Genomic DNA, 18,253 nt, shown 5'->3' on the forward strand with positions numbered 1-18,253 from the left:
AAACGCCGGGGGCAAACAAGTAGCTGCAGTCATAGGCCATCGATTTTAATACAGGAAGAAGTATTGCAGAGAAACAACACTAGTAGCCAAGGCTACACACGAGCACATGTAGCAACATGAGGACACGCACATGGAACGGCAGGGCGTCCAAGCACCAACGCGAGCAGCGACGAGTTGCTGCAGGAGGCGGGCGCGCGCGTGGAAGAGCAGAGGCCGGCAGCGGGGACGAGGCGACGCGTCCGGAGGTCGAGGCGGCCATGGCCACGCATGGTGGAGCTCCTGCCCGCGGGAGAAGACGCGGTCGCGCGCGACGCGGGCTTGCAGGAGGAGGCCGGCGAGAAGAAGCAGATTAGGGGGAGGAGGCGGCCGGCGGACGAGGACGAGGCGACCACGCGCGGGTGGAGGAAGCGGCGGCCGGCGACGTGCTTGCAGGAGGAGCAGGGCCAGCGGGCGATGCGCGGCCAGACGCAGAGGAGGGGATACGAGTGGGGACAAGGCGTATGCGCCGGGGCGGAGCAGAGCAGGGGAAGGCGCACCCGACGACGGCGGCCGTCGGAGCTAGAGGGAGGCGGGGTCGAGCGGAGAGAGAGCGAGAGGGGCTCGGGGTCGCGAGCGGGAGGGAGCAGAGAGAGAGGGACATGTGGGGGACCCGATTGCGAAAAATAAAAGAGGAAGAGGGGGTGGCTGCAAAATTGCCAGTGGAGGGGGGAGTTGGCCGGTGGGGGAGCTAGGGTTTCCACCGGGGTGGGCCTTGGGCCGGATTGGGGTGCCGGCTGGGCTTAGCTAGGCCTGGCCGGTTGGGAGGGCTTGTTTCCTTTTTTTTTTGTTAAAACAGTTTTCCTTTTATTATTTTCCTGTTTTGTTTTAAAACCATTTTAAAACAGATTTTTAAGAGCAGAAAAATAAGGAAGAAATATATTTTGATTTGAGATAAAAGGAAGGGATTAGTTTTAACAATGAAAAAGGGTTTAGTAAAAATAGTTTAGGAGTTCGAAGATATGCATGATGTCATGTTTATGCATAAGAGAGAAATAACAAACAAATCTAATATGGGATTTTCCTGGGTCGCTACAATCGACACCACTAACAAGGAACCTCGCCCCGAGGTTCCACGTCAACCTAAAGGGGAATTGGTTAAACTATCGGATCTTCTTGTACCATGTTGACAAACACCCGACCTTGGCGTGGAACGTTCTTCTGTCGAGGTGTTGATCTTCTCGACACCACTAACAAGAGTTCTTGCTGCACATAGATCGGCGACACCACTAACAAGAAATCGTTGTTCCGCCGTTGATAAAGCGCTGCCGTCGGGACTTCCAAAGATCGGACCTAATAGGTGAGGGGCAAAGATCGTCCATCCCGCGTAGAGACCTAAGACTCAGAAACACAGATAAGAGAGGAGACTCAAACCTCGCATAGGTAAGATGAGAAAGAATAGGGGTAAGGAGAAAAATCAGAGCTAATCAGAACTATCCAACGAATTTTAGAAAATAGTTTGGACGCTTTAAACTTAACAACCGTTGGCAAGGTTATCCTAAAGGCTGGACTAGTGGGGTACCGTCAACCTGATGCTCTGATACCAACTTGTGACGCCCCAAAACCGGTACCATGAGGATCCCAGCGAATCCGCCGAAATCCGCACGATATCGATTTTAGGAGACGCACCACCAAGCGCCTCGTACACGCGGAGCATGCACGCGATGCGGGTGGAATCAATCACGAGAGGTAACATTACAACAGGATTACAATAGAGCCCACAAGAAACAGATATATTACAACAATGACTCCAACGAGTCAAGATACAAATATACAACACAAAGATCCAAATCATACAGAAGATCAAATACGTCCGAGTACGGACAAGATACAAATTGGACTAAGAGTCCTGAAGATAACCAGTGGCGTCCATAACCCTGCCCAGGCCAAGCCGGAAGGGTAACCTTGCTAGCGTCGTCTTCGTCGAACATATCTTCATACCTGCCCGGTTATATCCCGTAGAAGCAGCAATAAGTACGGGTTCGTACTTAACAAGACTTCAAGACGTATAAGCATTCGTCAACCAGTCGTCCTTTGTACTTGAGGCACGCAGGGGACTTAGAGGACGCAAGAGGAACGTCATAGGCAATATGGTGTGGTTAAGCGGCAGCGCGCAAGCCTACAACATTCGTCTATCAGAGAAGGTGAGAGAGCGCATAAACTAGCAGTTCTATACACTGCAAACAAAACACAGCCGATGCGTTCCCCCTTCGCCAAGAAGTACTTACAAAGGCACTCACACGGTTGTCAAGTTTTAACCAGTTATTATTAGAGTTGTGCTAACTTACTACACAAGTTATTATGATTGAAAACAGCAGGTGTAAGTTGTCTATGGTCGAGTCATACAGCTCCAAGTCGTCCATAACCGCGGACACGGCTTATCGATAAGATTTAACCCTGCAGGGGTGCCCAAATGTTCCCACACGCACGATCAAACCACTTGCGACAGGTGGAAATCACGACTCGCACTCTCCTTCACGACAACAATGTCCAGGAAGCCACCTAACCAAGTTGAACCTGTATCGAAGTCCGGCCGTATCTCCGAAGCGGACTTAGCTATTGCGAGGACGGCTTCAGAGGGTCAAAACACACACTGGGGCGAATGACCCGCTTCAGCATGGGATAAACGCACGTGCCGCACCTATACGTGCATACCAGAAACAAGGGATACAAGGCACCCAGGGGCTTCCCAAAGTAAATAAGTAACAAGCTGGCATGCACGCAACAACAAATGGTAAAACATAGCAAACTAGTTGTGGCCATCGGACAAAGCTGTAGATTCCGGCATTGGTCGAGGGGAGACCCATAAGCATACCCACGTGTGGTTAGAGCGCTCAGTCTCGGAACAGATAACAAGAACTAGGTGTCCTAGGTTTTAAAGAAAACACAAGTGAGCCGTCATAAAACGAGCAACTGACCCACCGATGTCTCCGCTAACAACTATTAACAAGTAACCATGATGCCCTCAACAGATATAACCATAAACCATGTGTCATGATTCCCTAACAGATAACCCAATAAAGATAGCACTAACGGTAACTAGATATAAACAGCACTAGCATGCACTACGACTCGCAAGGCAGACTCGGTAACCAAACAACAGCTGTAGGAGGTTGGTGGAGGCAATATAGGCTGCTTGAGGTAACAAATAGAAAAGGACACGTGACAAGAACGCAACTCAAGGATAGCATGAGGGAGAAGGCAAAATAAAATAGGTGAGCGACTTCGCAGGGGCAGGAGTATAAGGGAAATGCTTGCCTGTTAAAGCTTGCCGAGGGACATCCGGAGAACTTGTCGTTGCTCGCATCAACTCAACGGCCTATCCGTGAAGAAGCAAAGCACTGGAACAAACAACGGATGCACAATTTACAACGACGGCAAAAGAATCGGCATGATGATGTTATGATATGCATGACATGGCAAACATGATGCGGCGATGCAACTTATATCCAATTTAAGCGGAATCAAAATACGGACAAGCAATTATTAGGTTCAAGTTGTTTATCTACCCCGCATATTAAATGTGGATTAGCATGGCAAAGACATGGCATAGGTGAGCTACACAATTTAAATGGAACCGGGACGAAATATTAATCCCGCACAATTCCACATTTAATTATTAGGTGAATCGCTATTTACCCGAACCCACAAGATATGTCATGCAATGCAACATGATAAGAGATGCAACAAGTTATATGGAGCATTTATAAAATAGGATTGGCTTAGGGTCGGGTCTCACGGCTCGAAACAAGGATGGTCGCCAGATTCGGAAAGAAGAACATGATGTTCCATGACAGTGGTCTTGACCTTTGGATCCGCGAGGAGAACTTGGGGTTCCCGGCATCGAAGGTCAAAGGCGAACTTGATTAGGCGTCGATGGTCTCCGGGTTCAACTTATTCACGTAGGAGATCTTGTTGGTGATCCTTCGCATGGCGTCAAAATCCTTCGGATCGATGACGAATTGGCTCTCGTTGCAGTACCACAACACCATGACTCCACATCAACGGAAACGCCGGGGGCAAACAAGTAGCTGCAGTCATAGGCCATCGATTTTAATACAGGAAGAAGTATTGCAGAGAAACAACACTAGTAGCCAAGGCTACACACGAGCACATGTAGCAACATGAGGACACGCACATGGAACGGAGGGCGTCCAAGCACCAACGCGAGCAGCGACGAGTTGCTGCAGGAGGCGGGCGCGCGCGTGGAAGAGCAGAGGCCGGCAGCGGGGACAAGGCGACGCGTCCGGAGGTCGAGGCGGCCATGGCCACGCACGGTGGAGCTCCTGCCCGCGGGAGAAGACGCAACCGCGCGCGACGCGGGCTTGCAGGAGGAGGCCGGCGAGAAGAAGCAGAGTAGGGGAGGAGGCGGCCGACGGACGAGGTCAAGGCGGCCACACGCGGGTCGAGGAAGCAGCGGCCGGCGGCGTGCTTGTAGGAGGTGCAGGGCCAGCGGGCGATGCGCGGCCAGACGCGAGAGGAGGGGATACGAGCGGGGACAAGGCGTATGCGCCGGGCGGAGCAGCAGCGGGGAAGGCGCACCCGACGACGGCGGCTGTCGGAGCTAGAGGGAGGCGGGGTCGAGCGGAGAGAGAGCGAGAGAGGCTCGGGGTCGCGAGCGGGAGGGAGCAGAGAGAGAGGGACAGGTGGGGGACCCGATTGCGAAAAAGAAAAGAGGAAGAGGGGGTGGCTGCAAAATTGCCAGGGGAGGGGGAAGTTGGCCGGTGGGGGAGCTAGGGTTTCCACCGGGGTGGGCCTTGGGCCGGATTGGGGTGCCAGCTGGGCTTAGCAAGGCCTGGCCGGTTGGGAGGGCTTGTTTCCCTTTTTTATTAAAACAGTTTTCCTTTTATTATTTTCCTGTTTTGTTTTAAAACCATTTTAAAAAAGATTTTTAAGAGCAGAAAAATAAGGAAGAAATATATTTTTATTTGAGATAAAAGGAAGGGATTAGTTTTAACAATGAAAAAGGGTTTAGTAAAATAGTTTAGGAGTTCGAAGATATGCATGATGTCATGTTTATGCATAAGAGAGAAATAACAAACAAATCTAATATGGGATTTTCCTGGGTCGCTACATTTAATTTCTCTAAATTTGCCAAAGTTCCTTATAAAGCTGAATTGCCTAATAATGATTTTAGAGTTGAACATCTTGCATCTATTGCTCTTGCTCCTAGTAATCCTTTGCAGCAACATTTGGAGGATCATGAGAGTGAAGTCTTTAGGGAAGAAAGGAATGATCTTGATGAAATTTTTCTTCGTCAACCTATTCTTAAACATGACTTACCGGTTGAAGATCTAGGTACAACACCACCACCAAAGGAAGATCCTGTTTTTGATTTGAAACCGTTACCTGATAATCTTAAGTATGTTTATATTTATGATACGAAAACTTATTCTGTTATTATTAGTGCTAAGCTTTCAGATTTTGAGGAAGAAAGATTATTGGAAATATTGAAGAAACACCGAGGAGCTATTGGCTACACTCTTGATGACTTGAAGGGGATTTCTCCCGCTATTTGCCAACATGCCATCAACATGGAAGATGATGCAAAGCCTGTTGTCTAACATCAGCGTCGTTTAATTCCTAAGATGAAGGATGTGGTAAGGAATGAGGCATTAAAACTTCTTGAAGCTGGTATTATATATCCTATTGCTGATAGTAGATGGGTTAGTCCTGTGCATTATGTTCCTAAGAAAGGAGGAATAACTGTTGTACCTAATGATAATGATGAGCTGATCCCTCAAAGAGTAGTTGTAGGGTATAGAATGTCCATTGATTATCAAAAAGTTAATAAAGTTACTAAGAAGGATCATTACCCTTTACCTTTTATTGATCAAATGCTAGAAAGGTTATCTAAAAATACTCATTTCTGCTTTCATGATGGTTATTCTGGGTTTTCACAAATTGCTGTTAGAACTAAAGATCAAGAGAAAACCACTTTCACTTGTCCCTATGGAACTTATGCTTATAGGCGTATGCCTTTTGGTTTATGTAATGCTCCTGCTACTTTTCAAAGATGCATGTCTCGCTATTTTTCATGGCTTTTGTGAAAAGATTGTGGAGGTATTCATGGATGATTTTTCCGTCCGTGGGAATTCTTTTGATAATTGTTTGCGAAACCTTGATAAAGTTTTGCAGAGATGTGAAGAAACTAACCTTGTCCTTAATTGGGAGAAATGCCACTTTATGGTTAATGAAGGAATTGTATTGGGACATAAAATTTCTTAAAGAGGTATTGAAGTTGATAGAGCTAAGGTTGAAGCGATTGAGAAGATGCCTTATCCGAGGGATGTTAAAGGTATTCGTAGTGTTCTTGGTCATGCTGGTTTTTATAGGAGATTTATTAAAGATTTCTCTAAAATTTCAAAGCCTCTTACTAATCTTCTTCAAAAGATGTACCTTTTGTTTTTGATGATGATTGTAAGGAAGCTTTTGAAACTCTAAAGAAAGCCTTAACAACTGCTCCAGTAGTTGAACCTCCTGATTGGAATTTACCTTTTGAAATTATGTGTGATGCTAGTGATTTTGCTGTCGGTGCTGTTCTTGGACAGCGAGTAGATAAAAAATTGAATGTTATTCATTATACTAGTAAGACTCTTGATGCTGCTCAAAGAAATTATGCTACAACTGAAAAAGAATTATTGGCTGTAGTTTTTGCTTGTGACAAGTTTAGACCTTATATTGTTGATTCAAAAGTCACAATTCATACTGATCATGCTGCAATTAGGTACCTTATGGAAAAGAAAGATGCTAAGCCAAGGCTTATTAGATGGGTGCTTATTTTGCAAGAATTTGATTTACATTTGTAGATAGGAAAGGTGATGATAATCCTGTTGCTGATAATTTATCTAGATTGGAAAATATTGCTTATGATCCTGTTCCTGTTAATGATAGTTTTCCAAAGAACAATTGGCTGTAATAAAGGTGAGCTCGCGAGATAGTCCTTGGTATGCTGATTATGCTAACTTTATTGTTTCCAAGTATTTGCCTCCAACCTTTTCAGCGCAGCAAAGGAGGAAATTCTTTTATGATTTGAGGCATTATTTTTGGGATGATCCATACTTATATAAAGAAGGAGTGGATGGCATTATGCGAAGATGTGTCCCCGAATATGAACAACAAGAGATATTGAGTAAGTGTCATGGTAGTGTTTATGGAGGACATCACGCCGGAGTTAGAACCGCACAAAAGGTCCTACAGTCAGGTTTTTATTGGCCAACTCTCTTTAAAGATGCAAGGAAGTTTATTTTATCTTGTGATGAATGTCAAAGAGTTGGTAATATCTCTAGTCGCAATGAAATGCCTATGAATTATACTCTTGTTATTGAACCATTTGATTGTTGGGGATTTGACTTCATGGGTCCTTTCCCTTCTTCAGAAGGTAATACTCATATACTTGTTGCTGTTGATTATGTTACTAAATGGGTGGAAGCTATACCCACAAAAAGTGTTGATGGTGAGACTTCTTTAAAAATGCTTTTAGATGTTATTTTTCCTAGGTTTGGAGTACCTAAATATCTTATGACTGATGGAGGTTCTCATTTTATTCATGGTGGTTTTAGAAAAACTCTTGCTAAATATGGTATTAATCATAGGATTGCTTCCGCTTATCATCCTCAAACTAGTGGGCAAGTAGAATTATCAAATAGAGAAATTAAATCTATCTTGCAAAAGACTGTTAATAAATCTAGGAAAAATTGGGCTAGTAAGTTGAAGGAAGCGTTGTGGGCTTATGGAACTGCTTATAAAAATCCTATGGGTATGTCTCCTTATAAAATGGTATATGGAAAGGCTTGTCATTTACCTTTAGAACTAGAGCACAAAGCTTATTGGGCTGTAAGAGAACTTAATAAAGATTTTAAACTTGCCGGTAAGAAAAGGTTGCTACAATTGAGTTCTCTAGATGAGTGGAGAAGTGAAGCTTATGAAAATGCTAAACTTTTTAAGGAGAAAGTTAAGAAATGGCATGATAGAAGAATTATTAAAAGATAATTTAATGTTGGAGATAAAGTCCTATTGTATCGGTCTCGTCTCAGATTTTTGCAGGGAAATTACTCTCAAAATGGGAAGGACCATATGTCATTGTGGAGGTGTATCGTTCAGGGGCAATAAAAATTGGTTCTCTGAAAGGTGATGCCACACAAGTGGTGAATGGACAAAGACTCAAGCATTATATTTCCGGAGATTCTTATAATGAAGATGTTGATGTTATTCGAGTGGTGACTCCGGAAACTTTCATCAAAGATCAAATTGATAGTTCTGTAGAGTTCGACTTTGAATAGGTAACAGTTCTGGTAGTAAAAAGTCCGCGTTTAACTTTCCGAACAATATTTTGATGTTTTTAGAAAATATGAAAAATTACGAGATCGAATCGGAGTGGAGGAGGTGCACGAGGGCACGTCCCCACATGGGGGCGCGGGCCCCACCCTGGCCGCGCCGCCCTATGAGGACGGCTCCTCGGAGTCCCTTTTCCACTCGTTTTCGACCTGGTACTTTCCTTCTGTCGTGAAAATTCTTGCTATATAATCCCCAGGATCCCCAGAGGTCCGTATATCGTTATCTCGTCGTGTTTTGCTTCGAGCTGTTTTCCGCCAGATCTGTTTTTGATCTAGAAGCACCATGGTCTCCAACAATAAGGGCAAAGGGCTTTCGGAGGAAGATATTCAAGACCCCGAGTTAAAGGAGGAAGTCGAGAGTGAAGATGAAGGAGAAGTGGAGAAAGACCCGCGTGTATGCCCTCGTGCCACCGTCGCAAGCATCGGGGTGGTGGCAAATCCGTTCAACCCCAAGAGAAGCGCACGAATTACCACCGGAGGAAGAGTCCCACGTCGCTTCCTAGCTCCAAGGACATCTCCTCCAGGCATCGACAACCCCTTCCAGACTCTAATTCATAATAGTCAAATTGAAAGGATTCCCAAGGCAGTATTGCCTAGTAGTTGGGATATGGATCGTTCTAACACTGCAGGAAGGATGAAACCTGAAGTTGAGGAGTGGGGAAACAACTCTAAGAGTTGGGACTCACCGTCTGACATACTACTTAACCGCGTCGAGAACAACTCGGAGCTGATCCGCAACCTCACTTACGAGATTGATGAGCTAAAGGAGCTTGTTAAGAAGCTTATCAAGGATTCATCATCACCACCGAAGGAGTAATTCATCATTGGTATTGGCACCCCCTTGGTTTGTTCCAAGCTTGGGTGAGTGCCGCGGTATCATATCATCACTATCTTTTACCTTTTTACTATCAAGTAGTGTCATATCATGAGTAGGGAAGTTATCATATAAGATGGTTTGCAGTGTGGAAGTATCTCTCTTTTAGTTGATTGTCTATGTATCCCTTGGTGTGAGTTATCGTTATGGAATATTAATGAGAAGTTTTATCATTTACTTTTTGCACACCTTATTTTAGTTTGCAATTTCTGTTATATGATTGATCTTGTTGTTAGTATTGGTATCACTTTGGGAGCATCAAGTAAATCTATTTGGTTTTGGCAAACTTAGCATTGGTCAATAGCAACATTACTTGGAAACTTAAGTAGAAAAGAGGATAATACGTGTAGATATATTATTTCATTATCCTTCTTTCTTGTTAGCTAATGAGCTTAGTATTCTGAAGCTAAAATTGTTTGTGCTTACAAGGAAGATGCATGATTGTTTCTATCACATGTATACCTGTTTGTTTCCCTCAACTCTTATGCTTGCTAATCAACCTTGCTAGCCAAAGACCTGTACTGAGAGGGGATGCTTCTCGTACATCCAAAACCTTAAACCAAACCGATGCCATTTGTGTCCACCATAACTACCTATTATGTGGTATTTTGCGCCACTCCAAGTAAATATTTCATGTGCTACCTTTAAACAATTCAAAAGTTATTATCTCTTATTTGTGTCAATGTTTTATAGCTCATGAGAAAGTATGTGGTGTTTTATCTTTCAATCTTGTTGGGCAGACTTTCACCAATGGACTAGTGGCATATCCGCTTATCCTATAATTTTGCAAAAAGAGCTGGCAACGGGGTTCCCAGTCCCAATTAACAACTTTCATTAATAACTCTCTTCACATGTTTTGCCCTGATTCATCAGTAAGCAACTTAATTTTGCAAATAGACACTCCTCCATGGTATGTGAAATGTTGGAAGGCACCCGAGGATTCGGTTAGCCATGGCTTGTGTAAGCAAAGGTTGGGAGGAGTGTCATCCATAAATAAAACTAAAATACATGTGTAAACAAAAGAGAAGAGGGATGATCTACCTTGCTGGTAGAGATAACGTCCTTCATGGGAGCCGCTCTTTGAAAGTTTGTTTGGAAAGGGGGTTAGAGTACCCACTACCATTCGTTGACAACAACAAACACCTCTCAAAACTTTACTTTTATGCTCTCTATATGATTTCAAAACTTGAAAAGCTCTAGCACATGATTTAATCCCCGCTTCCCTCTGCGAAGGGCCTATCTTTTACCTTTATGTTGAGTCAGTAAACCTATTTCCCTCTATCTCAAGCAAGCAATTGAGTTGTTGTGATCCAACCATTTATATTGTGATCTATGTAATCATGTATTTTATTCTTCCTTGTTTAGTACAAATTATCTGAATGAATATGACTTTGAAGGTTATCTATGCTCGAAAAATAAGTACAATCTATTAATTGATCTTTGACCAAGAAGGAAGTTTGCCATCACCAATTATGATTTCCTATGTACCTTTATTTGTGATTTCCCTTTACTTGTTTCAAGTTGAGTTATATGAGGAAGTTGTTTACTAGAATGTCTTGTGTGAATTAATAAATGTGATGCTTCTTGTCCGCATTTTATTTATCGACTCTTCACTCCATAAACATGTGGTCTTGTTTACCGAGTTCAGTTTTGCTTGGGGACAAGCGAGGTCTAAGCTTGGGTGGAGTTGATACGTCCATTTTGCATCACTATTTTGTATCATAATTTACTGTTATTCCTTGATATATTTCATATTTAGAGATGATACTTATGTTATTTCACCTATTTTGCATGTTTCATGATTATTGGAGAATTACTCACCGGAGTCAGGATTCTGCTGGAAAAAGCACCGTTAGGATACAGTATTTCTGAAGATCGACAATTGACGGAAAATATACCGAAGCTCTTATTATTCCAGAAGACGGACAAAGCCAAAAGGGGAGGCTGAGGAGGGCCGCCATGGCCCCCCATAGGCCGGCGCGGGCTCCACCCTGGTCGCGCCGCCATGTGGGGAGGGGGCCCACGACCCCCCTCGGCCATCTCTCCTTCGCGTACTTCATCTCCCGAAAACCCTAAGGTGTACAGAGACATCGAGAATAGACACAGCCGCCTCTGCGGGGCGGAAAAACACTAGAGAGAAAAGAGCTCTCCGGCAGGCTGAAATCTGCCGGGGAAATTCCCTCCCGGAGGGGGAAATCGTCGCCATCGTCACCGTCATCGAGATGGACTTCATTGGGATCATCATGACCATCATCTCCACCGCCGACACCATCATCTCCACCGCTGCACCTCGTCTCCGCTGTAACATCTAGGGTTGAATCTTGATTATTTCATAGGGGAAACTCTCCCGGTATTGATTACTCCTTGTTATTGATGCTATTGAGTGAAACCATTGAATCAAGGTTTATGTTCAGATTGTTATTCATCATCATATCACCTCTGATCATGTTCCATATGATGTCTTGTGAGTAGTTCGTTTAGTTCTTGAGGACATGGGTGAAGTCTAAATGTTAGTAGTGAACTATGTTGAGTAATATTTAATGGTTTGATATTTAAGTTGTGGTGTTATTCTTCTAGTGGTGTCATGTGAACGTCGACTACATGATACTTCACCTTTATGGGCCTAGGGGAATGCATCTTGTATTCGTTTGCTAATTGTGGGGTTGCCGGAGTGACAAGCAACTCGAACCCCCGTTTGTATATCGATGCATGAGGGATAGCGGGATCTCGAGTTTAAGGTCTGTGGTTAGATTTATCTTAATTACTTTCTTGTATTTGCGGATGCTTGCAAGGGGTTTAATCACAAGTATGTATTAGTCCTAGGAAGGGCGGTGCATTAGCATAGGTTCACCCACACAACACTTATCAAAACAATGAAGATTAATCAACAATATGAAGCGAAAGCACTAGACTAAATTCCCGTGTGTCCTCAAGAACGTTTGGTCATCATAAGTAAACAAACCGGCTTGTCCTTTGTGCTAAAAAGGATTGGGCCACTCGCTGCAATTATTACTCTCGCATTTTACTTGCTTGTACTTTATTTATCTGCTATATCAAAACCCCCTGAAAACTTGTTTGTGAGCATTTACAGTGAATCCTTCATCGAAACTGCTTGTCAACACCTTCTGCTCTTCGTTGGGTTCGACACTCTTATTTATCGAAAGTACTACGATACACCCCCTATACTTGTGGGTCATCACTTCCTCGAGGGGAGAGCTGCTAAGCTTGGAGGTGCCAAAGCCTTCTGCGTCACCCCTTTTCCGTTTCTTCGGGGAAACTGCGAAAGGAATGGACTGTGTGGACTCCGAAGCCTCGGATTCAACCTCTTTTTCAGAGGAAGCCGCGGGTTTATGAGAAACCCCGACTTCGCTCTCAGGTCGAGAGGGAACCTGGGTGTCCTCGGTGATGACTGCGCGTTCTTCGACATCTCCACCTTCGGGAAGGGGAGGAAGAGGCGACGCAGTCTTGTGGTTCTGGACAAGATAGGAAAGTGTTGACAGGAAATTAGGTCAGTTGCAGCAGTCGAAGAAGTGAAGAACGAACAAGAAATTAATAAAGATAGATTACCTGGGGGAGCGCGTTGGTGGCGCTATATGGTGTCACGCGGCAAGACGACGGGACATGGTCTTTCTTGCTGAGCGAAGAGATTTTTCGGACAAGTTTTTCTAAGTCCTTGACCGATAAATCTACCGACAGGCGATCCACATCCTTGTTGCCAGCATACATCCAGAGGGGGTTTTTGCGAGCCTGCAGAGGCTGCACCCTAATCCTAAGGAAATATGCCGTGATTTGGATACCCGACAATTCTTGTCCGCGGGTATTCTGCAGCTCGTGGATGCGTGTCATCAGTGCCTCTGTCGCCGCTTTTTCTTCGTCGCTAGCCTCTGCATCCCAGGAGCGGCGGTGAAAGATTTTTTCGTTGCCGTTGAAAGGAGGAATGTTGTGTTCCAGCGAGTCGACGCATTCCTCGTGGACATACAACCATTTTTTGCGCCACCCTTGAACTGAGTCGGGGAATTTGACGTTGAAATACTCGACATCAGGGTGGACGCAGATAACAACACCGCCTATGTTATAGGCGACGTTGGGGGAGCCATTACGGCGGAGGAGGAAGATGCGCTTCCATAAAGCCCAGTTAGGCTGGACTCCAAGGAAAGACTCGCAAAGGGTGATGAAAATAGATATGTGGAGGATGGAATTGGGAGTGAGATGATAAAGCTGCAGCCCATACACAAAAAGCAAACCACGCAGAAAATCGTGGATGGGTGCAGAGATACCACGAATAAGATGGTCAACAAAACTAACCCGGTACTCAATGGGAGGCGTCGGGTAGCTTTCCTCGCTGGTGAAACGCAACGCGTCAGTCTTCTTGCTAATTCCAAGCTTCTTCAGCAGGTTAATGTCCTGCGCGGAGATCTTGGATCTCTCCCACTCTGTGTTCCCCAGATCTGTAGCCGCCATCTTTGCTTCGGGGATGCTGTGCCTTGAAAGTCTTGGCCGCGGCGGCATCAACAACGGCGTCGATGAAGTGGAGCAGCACGTGAGCGCCGGAGTTGTGTTGGAGGCAATGGAGATTGAGCAGAGGAGATGTGAGCAATGGTGCGACGGAGAGGATTAAACGAGGAAGAAGACGAGTATTTATAGCGGGTCCAGTCAAAACGTCGCACCGTCAGATGCTTTATGAATGGACTGGATGCTTTACACGTGGATCAAGGGGTAAAGCGGTATTTTCGTCACGATGGAACTGGACAGGCGCTACAGCGCGCGTGCTAGAAAAAGCGGAGGACGTGTGTCCCCCACTTGCGGAACGTGTCAACAAGGTGCAGATTTTGGGTCCACAGGTCAGTGAAGGGACGGTTCTCGCGTCTTTCCAATACAGTGATCGTGGCTATCATCAGCACTGATGTCACTTTACCAATGAAAAACTTCGGCTAAGAAATTTATGAAACATGGCGATAGTAAAAGACGATTGGTCATCTCGAGAGCCTTTGACCAAATACAAGTTTTTGTTCAAATGCTCGGGGGATACTCCCATCGGGAGCGCTGGTCGCGCACCCGATAAAAATAAAAATTCAAAGAACATATGACAATATAGTGACATCAGGAGTTGAAGTGTTGAGCCTACAACCAAGTACAACTCCTTGGCTGTAGCCTCGGGGGCTACTCCCATCGGGAACGCTGTTCGCGTGCCCGATGAAATTGAAAAAGTATAATGAGTATATTTCGAGTTATACAAATAACTCTTCATATACTCCCATCGGGAGGACAAGATAAGTCATTCGTTGACTCAATAAAATGTGCTATTCCAACAGCCGAAAAAGCACTCGACAATATATTCTCAGAGCGCCTAAGTCGCGGATAATCTCTGAATGCCGCAAAACTTTGCGAAGGTAAGACCCCAGATCCGTTCTGAGCGGCGTGGCACCGTCTCTGACGTCGGTTTGCTATTTTTTCCGTATCAACATATACGAAGAAAAATCCTAACGGACGCGTTAGGTACCCGATAAAATGTGACTGGGACTCGACAGATGGTAAGACCTTAAGCGGCACCTGTCGAGTTAACACCAGTATCCCGAGATCATGTCCAGGGACGTGATCTTGAAGTAGGTTTTTGCGGATTGCCACTAGAGCAGTTAACTAGTACCTGATCCGTCAGATGAACTAGCCCCAACTACCATTATCCTTGTACAATATATAATTGTTTATCTAAAGATATGTGATGGCTTGAAAAATTTATTTGGTGATTATAAAATTGGAGATTTTCCCTGATTCTATGATTCAAGCAAAATCTCGGGGGCTACTGACATTGGCATCCCCAATGGGCCTGCCAAAGATGGTACCCGGGTTTATCGAAGGCCCACAAGTCGAAGAATATGAAGTTCGGAAGCCCAGTTAGTTTTAAGGAAAGTTAGAGTTGTATTAGGAAATATAGAGACTTGTAACTTTACGGGTCGAACTCAGAGAGTTTCCCGGAATCTGTAATCTTATGTAACACGGTACCCTCGGCTCCGCCTCCTATATAAGGGGGAGTCGAGGGACAAAGAGAGCATCTAATCCATTGTCAACATAACCCTAGTTTCTCAATCGTCGAGTACTTTTCGGCTGAAACCTTCGAGATCTACTTGCCCTCTACTTCCAACGAAACCCTAGTCTACAATACGTAGGCATTGATAAGTTAATCCCTTGTCAACCGGTTCATAACACGAACCGGTACGAAAGGGTACCGGTGCCATTTTTTAATCTATTTTTCACTCCCTCTTTTTATCTATTTTTTCCAATTATTTTCGAGTCCCTCTTTTTATCTATTTTTTTTAAGAATTTCTAACATTTTAGTTATTTGACAAGTTTAGTCTCTAAGTACACTTATCTCTAGTCAAATTACGAGCATGGTTAAACTTCCCGCTCGGTCACCCATCATCCCATTATTTTTTACTTTTTAAATATATTTTAATATTTTAATTCTTTCCGTTCTAAAATCTAAAACCTGAAAATTTGTAAATCTAAAAATTTACTAACTTTTATGGTTAAGTAATAGTAATCTTTATGCATGAAGGAATTATTAATTTAAATTTAAAAAAATAAAAAATATGTAAAATCCTGAATTTCTGGCGAAAACTAAAATGTTCCTTCTTTCATATTTCCATTTGAAATTTTGAGAATCTAAAAATTGGCTAACCGGGTAAAACCGGGTAGCATCAGATGTAACTTTTTCCGACAGTGATTTTGATATATTATACGTTTTTTTTTCGATATGTATGCAACCAGAAAAGCCGTTTGACCATTTTTCAAACTTTTTTTTGCAAAAAAAATAAAAAATTGAATTTCTTAATTTCACCGAATAGTAGGTTGCATAACATACAAGAATCTCGAAGGATTTTATTTTCTTGAATTTTCTATCATTTTCTTTTGTATTACAAAGCAAAAAAAATGCGATCCACGGAGGGGGGTGAAGGGTGCGTGGGGAGCAAAAAAAGGCTGGAGACCCTTTAGTATCGGTTCTTTCTACAAACCGGTACTAAAGGTGCGGCGCTGACCCCACCTCCGTCTCAAATTTGGCGCGAAACCCTTTAGTACCGTTTCGTATCACGAACCGGTACTAAAGATCCCAATGAACCGGTACTAAAGGTTGTCGTCGCCCTAGGCAGCGAAACCGGTACTAATGCAACCTTTAGTACCGGCACTTCTGCTCCGGTGCTCCTCCCTTGAAATTTTTTTAGGCCCATCAAACACAATAATGGTGGAGATTTTTGTTGGAGATATGCCCAAGAGGCAATAATAAAATGGTTATTATAATATATCTTTGTGTTTATGATAATGTTTGCATACCATGCTATAATTGTATTAACCGAAACATTGATACATGTGTGTTATGTAAACAACAAGGAGTCCCTAGTAAGTCTTGATACGTCTCAAACGTATCTATAATTTCTTATGTTCCATGCCACATTATTGATGATATCTACATGTTTTATACACATTATATGTCGTATTTATGCATTTTCCGGCACTAACCTATTAACAAGATGCCGAAGAGCCAGTTGTTGTTTTCTGCTGTTTTTGGTTTCAGAAATCCTACAAAGGAAATATTCTCGGAATTGGACGAAATCAACGCCCAGGGTCCTATTTTTACACGAAGCTTCCAGAAGACCGGAGGGGAGACGAAGTGGGGCCACGGGGCGCCGCCACACTAGGGCGGCGCGGCCCGTAGGGGCCCGCGCGGCCCTAGCGTGTGGGGCCCCCGTGACTCTCCCGACTCCGCCCTTCCGCCCACTTAAAGTCTTCGTCGCGAAACCCCCAGTACCGAGAGCCACGATACAGAAAACCTTCCAGAGACGCCGCCGCCGCCAATCCCATCTCGGGGGATTCAGGAGATCGCCTCCGGCACCCTGCCGGAGAGGGGAATCATCTCCCGGAGGACTCTTCACCGCCATGGTCGCCTACGGAGTGATGAGTGAGTAGTTCACCCCTGGACTATGGGTCCATAGCAGTAGCTAGATGGTCGTCTTCTCCTTATGTGCTTCATTTTTGGATCTTGTGAGCTGCCTAACATGATCAAGATCATCTATCTGTAATGCTATATGTTGTGTTTGTCGGGATCCGATGGATAGAGAATACTATGTTATGTTAATTATCAATCTATTACCTATGTGTTGTTTATGATCTTGCATGCTCTCCGTTATTAGTAGAGGCTCGGCCAAGTTTTTGCTCTTAACTCCAAGAGGGAGTATTTATGCTCGATAGTGGGTTCATGCCTCCATTAAATGCAGGACGAGTGACGAGAAAGTTCTAAGGTTGTGGATGTGCTTGTTGCCACTAGGGATAAAACATTGATGCTATGTCCAAGGATGTAGTTGTTGATTACATTACGCACCATACTTAATGCAATTGTCTCGTTGTTTGCAACTTAATACCGGAAGGGGTTCGGATGATAACCTCGAAGGTGGACTTTTTAGGCATAGATGCATGCTTGGATAGCGGTCTATGTACTTTGTCGTAATGCCCAATTAAATCTCACAATACTTATCATATCATGTATGTGCATTGTCATGCCCTCTTTATTTGTCAATTGCCCGACTATAATTTGTTCACCCAACATGCTATTTATCTTATGGGAGAGACACCTCTAGTGAACTGTGGACCCCGGTCCTATTCTTTACATCGCATACAATCTACTGCAATAATTGTTCTTTACTGTTTTCTGCAAACAATCATCTTCCACACAATACGGTTAATCCTTTGTTACAGCAAGCCGGTGAGATTGACAACCTCACTGTTACATTGGGGCGAAGTACTTTGGTTGTGTTGTGCAGGTTCCACGTTGGCGCCGGAATCACTGGTGTTGCGCCGCACTACATCCCTCCGCCATCAACCTTCAACGTGCTTCTTGGCTCCTCCTGGTTCGATAAACCTTGGTTTCTTTCGAGGGAAAACTTCTCGTTGTGCACATCACACCTTCCTCTTGGGGTTCCCAACGGACGTGTGTTTCACGCGCATCAAGACTGTTTTA

General features: G+C 44.2%; 1 pseudogene; it reads left to right on the top strand.

Annotated features, from left to right (window-relative positions):
* Nucleotides 1–267: 267 nt before the first annotated feature.
* The window catches only part of LOC124694790, a 41,254-nt pseudogene continuing 23,268 nt past the window's right edge, over nt 268–18,253 (top strand).

This window comes from Lolium rigidum, chromosome 3 (assembly GCF_022539505.1).
Source record: "Lolium rigidum isolate FL_2022 chromosome 3, APGP_CSIRO_Lrig_0.1, whole genome shotgun sequence".
Classification (NCBI taxonomy): domain Eukaryota; kingdom Viridiplantae; phylum Streptophyta; class Magnoliopsida; order Poales; family Poaceae; genus Lolium; species Lolium rigidum.